The sequence below is a fragment of the Ixodes scapularis genome, unplaced genomic scaffold (assembly GCF_016920785.2).
Source record: "Ixodes scapularis isolate PalLabHiFi unplaced genomic scaffold, ASM1692078v2 PGA_scaffold7__128_contigs__length_106722199, whole genome shotgun sequence".
Lineage (NCBI taxonomy): Eukaryota > Metazoa > Arthropoda > Arachnida > Ixodida > Ixodidae > Ixodes > Ixodes scapularis.
The window spans coordinates 99,761,876-99,769,251 of NW_024609882.1; the positions used below are offsets into that span (position 1 = coordinate 99,761,876).

The 7,376-nt window shown below is 48.8% G+C and overlaps 1 pseudogene; it reads right to left on the minus strand.

The window, feature by feature from the left end:
- Nucleotides 1–2,944: 2,944 nt before the first annotated feature.
- On the minus strand, nt 2,945–4,348 carry LOC115309583 (annotated as a pseudogene).
- Between the last annotated feature and the right edge of the window lie 3,028 nt (nt 4,349–7,376).

The following is a 7,376-nucleotide window of genomic DNA, read 5'->3' on the forward strand; positions in this document are numbered from 1 at the left end:
AAGTTGCTTACGACAGTGGGCGCTCACGTGATGTCACACAGGGTTCGTGTTTCATCCGATAGAGGGCGCTGCACCGCGGTCACATCACAGGCAGGGAAGCTAGCAGCAAGATAGAATTTGAGGAGCGTTTGAGGGAAATGGAGGAAGAGCAGTGGGCTAGGAAAGTTTTCAGTTATTTGTACATGAGGAATGTAGATACCAAATGGAGAAAGCGAACTAGAAAATTATCAAGCAAATATTTGGGCGGCAGTGGGGGCGCCAACCAGGAATTACGGGTTAAGAAAAGAATAAAAGAAACAGAGAAGGGTCTGTGGGAAACGGGTATGCAGACAAAACCAGCACTGGAGACGTACAGAATGTTCAAACAGGAAATTTGCAAAGAAAATATCTACGATAATTCTAGGGGAAGCTCTTTGTTGTTTGAGGCCAGGACAGGAGTATTGCGGACTAAGACGTACCGGGTTAAGTACCAGGAGATGGACACTTTATGTAGTGTGTGTGGGGAGCAGGAGGAAACGGCTGAACACTTAATACTTTTCTGTAAAGGGCTTCACCCAACAGTTAACAGTGACCGGGCGGATTTAATCAAAGCATTGGGTTTGAAAGACAGTGAAGGAAAAAATAGACTTTACACGGGTAGAAATAACCAAGCGGAGGTTATCAGACTGGTGGCTGAAATCGAGGCAGGGGTGAGATTTAATCTTGGAATTCAAAACATATAATTAGATTTATAATGTTGGCTAGGTGGCGCAAGCCACCGCCCGATTCACAGGGTTAAGCCAGATCCATCCATCCATCACCTGACATTATTCGAATCGCTGGGCGGTAAATACCCCTTTTATTCGATAAAAAAGGCTCCGCGGCCGACTGCGACTCGACCGCTCTACCTTCAGCTCAGACGTCCATCACTCTACCCCCTGAGCTACGAGCATATTGCTTCCGAGACCGCTTAACTCTTTGTAGTTGTCCGTGTGTGCAATTCAGATCACGTGATTTCCCGCGCGCTACTTGACTTTTGTAATGCGGTTAAAAAAAACAGGATGCGTCGTTACCGCAGGTCATGTGTCCATGGTCGTGTGACGTTGATCGTCTTGGTTCGTCATCACGGCTTCCATCGCGTGATGTTAACTACGTGATTTTCCCAGGGTTCGAGTTGCGTTCGACAGAGGGCGCTCACATGATGTCTTAACTCTTCGTAGTTGTCCGTGTGTGCAAATCAGATCACGTGTTTTCCTGGCACCTGGCTTTTGTAATACGGGTAAAAAACAGGATGCGTCATTGCCGCAGATCATGTGTCCATGGTCGCGCGACGCGTTGCTCGTTTTGCTATCACGTGATTTCGCGCGCGCGCGATTCAAACGGTGTTCGCGGACTCGTAGCCTCGTGGCGCCTCCTTAGCTGTTGCAAATGGGGTCTTCTAGCCGCTGAATTTCAGCGTCATGTGACGGTCCCAAATAGCAGCAGCAGCTGGGTCCCGCTAAATTGAGGTGAAATGTGAAATTTCGAAGCTCGCGGACCGTGATTGATGTTGATCCTGCGTAAAGCTTTAAAGTGGCCCTGTTAAAATTTGGGGGGGGGGGGGGGGGGGGGGGGGGGGGCAAGCTCTTAAAACTGCAAATACCCAGCGAATTTTGGGAAAAGGCGCCATCTAGTGTTCAATGTGAGAAGTGGTCCTCGTCAAAATTGGGTGCCATCTGGTGGTAAAAGCTTCGACCCGCTATAAATTTTGGGCGTCATGTGAAGGTCCCAGTTAGCACTAGCTTGGTGCCGCTAAATTGGGGGTGATGTCACGCTCCCGAACCGTGCTAAGCTGAAAAACAGCGTAAAGTTTTGTGAAGTGGCACTGACATATTTGGGAGGCTGGCCCCAGCGTGTAAAACTCTGAAGTGGCCTTGATGAAATTTCGGGCCCAGCGCGTGAAACTTTGCACAGTCCCAGCCAATTGTGTTGTATCCAACACCTAGCGTTAAAACTTTGAACTGGTCGAAGAATATTTTAAACTTCAATGAGGTGAGGATAGCATTTCCTCTTCTCGATTTTGCGCGAACACAGTTTACATTTGGGATTTAGGCGTACGAGTTGTCAGCTCCGTTCATAGATGGTGCGAGATTTTGTTGCTAAGCGTCTTTGTTGTTAGGGCATGAGTGACATCTGGCGGCGTGGGTGTGACCTTGCGACATCTTTTGCTGAAAAGTTAAATTGATCGCGTTGCTAAGGCGTGCTCATCCATATTTTTGCGCGCGCGCAATTCCGGACTTTGTGAGTTGTAGATTGCGTTTGTAGATGGCGCGCACCTGAATCCCTTGGCTGGAGTGAACCATTATCACGCGAAATGTCTTCCTAATTTTAGCGCCAGCTTGGTAGATGGCGTCAACTCTATGGCGCGCGCGCGCGATATCTCTCGCTAATTTTATCGTCATCTGCAGCTGCTGAACGGAGCAGTGTGGGAAAATGGAACGGAGCGTGACCGCATCCATACGCGCTAAAAATGAGGCAGATATGGTGTTTAATTTTTTTATTCTCATAAGCTCTAAAGACATCCTTACTTCTAAATACAGATACGGCACTTAATTTTTTTTTCACTCTACGCAACAAAGACGTGATTGGAAACGCTTTACATGAAAAATGTACAACACAAGCACAGTTTCAAGACACATTCGAGGCAAAAAAGTTTTGAAATGACATCTCACGAGCAACGCGCGCGCGATCCTCGCATCGCACATAACTTCTTGACGATGTCGCTCACAATTATTTTACAATAAAAGGGACAGCTCTTTATACGCGCGACAGCTCTTTATACAAATATCAAACAGTTGGTGAAAAACAAAAAACCTCGCGCCGCATAGAAATGGCTCTTTACAAAACCCTCTGCACACACACACACACACACACACACACACACACACAAATACATCAGCTTGAAATGAAAAAAAAAAAAAGAACTTCACAAGAGGCTCTAATGTCCGAAAGGAAGAGTTGAAACACCGTCGGTGTCGATGAAGCGCTTGTTTTCAAACGGGTTGAGTCCTATCTTCTCCACGACAACAGTCTTGTTCTCGCACAACTTACGTGCGTTAGTCCGCTGCGTGATCTTGTGCAGAGTTTGTTGCTCGAGAGCTTGAACGTACAGCTTGTAGGTTAGCTTACGGGACTCGCACCTTTTCACTCCTTTCGCCCTCACGTAGTGCTCTCGGGAGGCTAGTTCCATCGAATAGAGTTTGGGTTTTAAACAAACAAATCCAAGAATGTGATCTTTTGGGAGCTCGTTTTTGAACACTCCTAGTTTCATTTTCTTTGTGGGAGAGAACAAGGGGTGATCGCCCGGGTACCCAGAAGTATCCAGGTGAGTTTCGGCAAGGGTCGCGAGCTTCGAGTCTACATCCGGGTCGGTGATCTGGAGGATGAACGAGTCCGTGTCGCTGTACGCTGCGCGAGCGTCGGGGAAAACGCGCCTGACCTGCTTGTAGAAAAATTCGTACAGGACCAGTTTGGACATCTCTAGGATAGCGAAACCCACGTACACGGGTTTGTTCAAGTGTAGGGCTCTCTGAGAAAACTGAAAGATCACCACGGTCGGGCTAATTGCCGCAAACTGTCTGAGGTTAGGCTTCTGCAGGTTTTTCAGCACTTCGTCCTCGCTCACGCTAATGACAACGTTGTTGTACTGACGTGGGTTTTTGAAAGTCTTGCCATAAATTGAATTCATAATGAGCTTAGATAAGTTCTTTTGAAAAGCATTTGTTGCCTGTTTTCGGAGGTTGTGGTTAAAGTCGATGAAATCTTTAAGGAATGCCCTCTGCGAAAACTTCAAAACGCGATGAATGACCTTTAGTTTTAAGCCCAACTTAGTCCAGGCTCGAAAACGTGTACGATAAATGCTCACACGCGTCGCAACAGTGCGGTTTATAGCCACGCGGCGAACGTATACCCAAATCACAATGTTCACTCAACGAAGGATAACCGATAAAAAGAAAAAGCGGATGCTCCCCAAGCTCGGAGCTGACCGCGCGATACAACCTAACAGGAACAAGTCTAGACATGTTTGCACGTGACTCGAGAGCTCGGAATGTGATTTTTTTTTTATACAAATTAAATACGTTGTGTTGACGGGCCGCTCGTTCGCCTTTGTGTTTCAGTCTCGTGTTTTTCTTTTCTTTTCATATATAGTGACGCACGTGTTGATTCACGGCTAGTCGTCATTTCGCAATCCGCTTGGTATAAATGTCGAGGGTTCATCCGCGCTTGTCTCTGCTTCACTGCTGCCTCTCCGCGGAAGACTGAGGTAATGCGAGAAAAAGGCCTCACAGGTCCGCCGTGCACTAACGTGATTATTCTGCAGACCTGTCATCTCACCTCGAGCCATCGGCGTCGCCCTCTCCCCGGTCAATCCAAAATGGACGGGATCCTGAACAAGCTGCCTTCACTGCGAGCGTCGTCATCCTCTGTCCTCGAGAGCATGACCACCATTCCGTGTAATGTTAAGATACCCGTGCTGGATGTGAGGCGAATGGACACCCGTTACGGACCATCAGTTTGTCTTACTTTCCAACTTGAGAACGACGTCGTAAAAGTATTTTTACCGAAACGATTCGCCGAGCTCAACGAGGAAGACACCCAGAAGATGAAGGCAGTGACCGGACTATTAATGAAAAGAAACCATCGGTGACGAGCGGTCACCCGTTGTTACCTTCTCAGGCTCTGACTAAAAACTTGTGATTCATGCGGAACAAAAAAAAAAAATGGTAACCTGCCACTTGTGCGATGCGCGAGAGCGGCAGCAGTACTCCAGCCCAGAGTCGTTACAAGTTCATCTGGCCCAGGTGCACAATATCCCGCCGCAAAATCGCCTTCCCTTCATCAACTCGCTGTGCGCCTTTCGAAACTTTACCGCGCGTTATGATATGCATTTGCACGAGCGCGACGACGAGTCTCACGATGTGTCCACGCTTTTTCGCCTTCAGTCCGACGCAATGGCCAATGTTTTTAGGCATTATGAAATGCCATTGCGTTTTTTCATGACACTAACCGTGGAAATGACTCGTCTCACTGGCGACGACGAATTCGAATTTAGCGTGCACTACTTTCATTGCTTAGTCCACACGGTCTGGGCCGAAGGTAGCGTTCGCGATGCTCTACAGACTGCATGTGCCGAGATCTCTGCACGCCTCGAACAGTATCAAGAACGAAGATCTGGGCTGTCGTCGTCGCCATTCAGACCTGCACCATCACCGTTGGACGTTTCATTCCGCCCACGGTAGGTTGTGCGAGCTTCGTGTTGCCCGGTGAACTCCCAAGCGCAAAGTGCCTAGTGAATGTGACCGAGCAACTCACTGACTCGGAAAGAAACATGTGCTTTGTGTTTTCTGTGCTCGCCGATCCCCATCCCGTACCCTCTAAACGATCGAGAGCTTCTTGCTACCGAGAGCATTTCACCAAGTATTGGTTCCCCACCGCGTATCCAGTGACGTTTCCGCAAGACGTACATGCTTTCGAGAGGAAAATCTCCGTGTCCGTGAATGTGTACGGTTACGATCGAGAACAAAGGTTTGTCTACCCGCTCAAAGTCAACGATAGCGAGCGGGAGAAGCACGTGGATTTGCTCCTAATAGTCGATCACTTTGTTCTAATCACCAACTTTGCCGGACTTTTCGCGAACAGGCACACTCACCGCTTTCGCTGTAAAAGGTGTATGATGGGCTTTCGCTTTTGCACTGCGCTGGGGAGTCATTTATCGCTGTGTAAAGAAAAGAAGGCAGTCCGAACAGTGTGTCCTGCAAAGGGGGATGCGCTGTATTTCCGGAGCCCACACACGATGGAACCTTTCCCCTACTTTTGCGTCTACGATTTCGAGGCCATTCTGGAAGCGGAAAACATGGGTCAGGCTTACGAGAAGCACGTCCCCAGTTCGTTTTGCATACTCGTAATCCGATCCACGGACTCGCGCATCGTCGAGCAGTTTTTGTACCGGGGCGAGGACTGCGTGGAAAAGTTCATTTCCATCCTTAATCAATTATCAAAGCTCATTGGCGAATGGATTCGAAGCGAGGAAGTGCCAATGGTGAGCGTGAACGAAGAGGCTCACGCGTCGGCCTCTCACTGCGCGATTTGTGGCGAATAGTTTGGAAATCGAAAGAGAAAAGTGAGAGATCACGACCACTTCAGCGGATTGTACAGGCAGTTGTTGTGTGAGGGATGCAATTTAAATCTGAGAGTAAACAAGAAAGTCATTCCAGTGCGCGCGCACAACCATTCGTATGAGCTGGCCTTTATCCTACCGAAACTTGACTTATTCGAGTCTAAAGATATTAAAGTGCTCGCCACTAGCTGCCAGCAATTTAAGCGACTCGACGTGGGTAATTGCGGTTTCTGGCATTTCTCCCCGCCAGCTTGGACGCGCTGGTTCAGGACCTCCGTTCCAAGGGACTAGAAAACCTGTGCTGTCTAAAGCAGGCTTTTTTGCAGCACGTTGAGCTTCTGGCGCGGAAAGGCGTATTTCCCTACGACTACGTGACCAGTTTCGAGGCTTACCGGGAGCCCGAGCTACCGCCGTCCGAGTCGTTTTTTACAACACGCTTAACGACAACCAAATTTCAGAGGAGGACTACCGTCACGCCCAAACCGTCTTTGAAACATTTAAATTCAAAAGCCTAGGAGAATACAGTGACTGCTACTTGCATCTCGACTGTCTACTTTTCGCCGACGTGTTCCAAAATTTCAGGAAATGGACTTTAGACACGTACGAGCTCGATCCGCTTCACTATGTTTCCCTCCCCGCGCTCAGTCTCGCCTGCGCACTTAAACTCGGGTGAAACTGGAGCTGCTAGACGATATGGATGCGTATCTCTTCATCGAAGCGGGTCTGCGAGGAGGAATCGTTCAATGTGCTATTCGCAACACGAGGGCTAACGTGCCAGGAACCGCATGTTTCGATCCGAGCACGGCGGTTTCTCAAATTTTAGACCTCGACGTGAACGGTCTTTACGCTGCCACCATGCGACAATCCCTTCCATGCGCCGATTTTCGCTGGCTAGACCGCGAGGAAATCGACGCTCTCCACTTCCAGCAGGTTCCCGACGACGCGCCCGAGGGTTACATTTTAGAGGTGGACCTTGACTACCCTCGGGAACTACACGATTCGTACGCGGACTTTCCCCTGGCTCCCGAGAAACGAGGAGTCCCGCTCGAATGGCTCTTACCCTATCAAAAAGCGTCGTCGAAAAATTTCACCTACCCCAGCGAGAGCCTGAGCTAAAGTTGCTTCTCACCTTTTACCCGAAACGCAATTACATTATCCACTACCGAAACCTCAAGCTGTATCTGGAGTTGGGCTTAAACTAAAGGTCATTCATCGCCTTTTGAAGTTTTCGCAGAGGGCA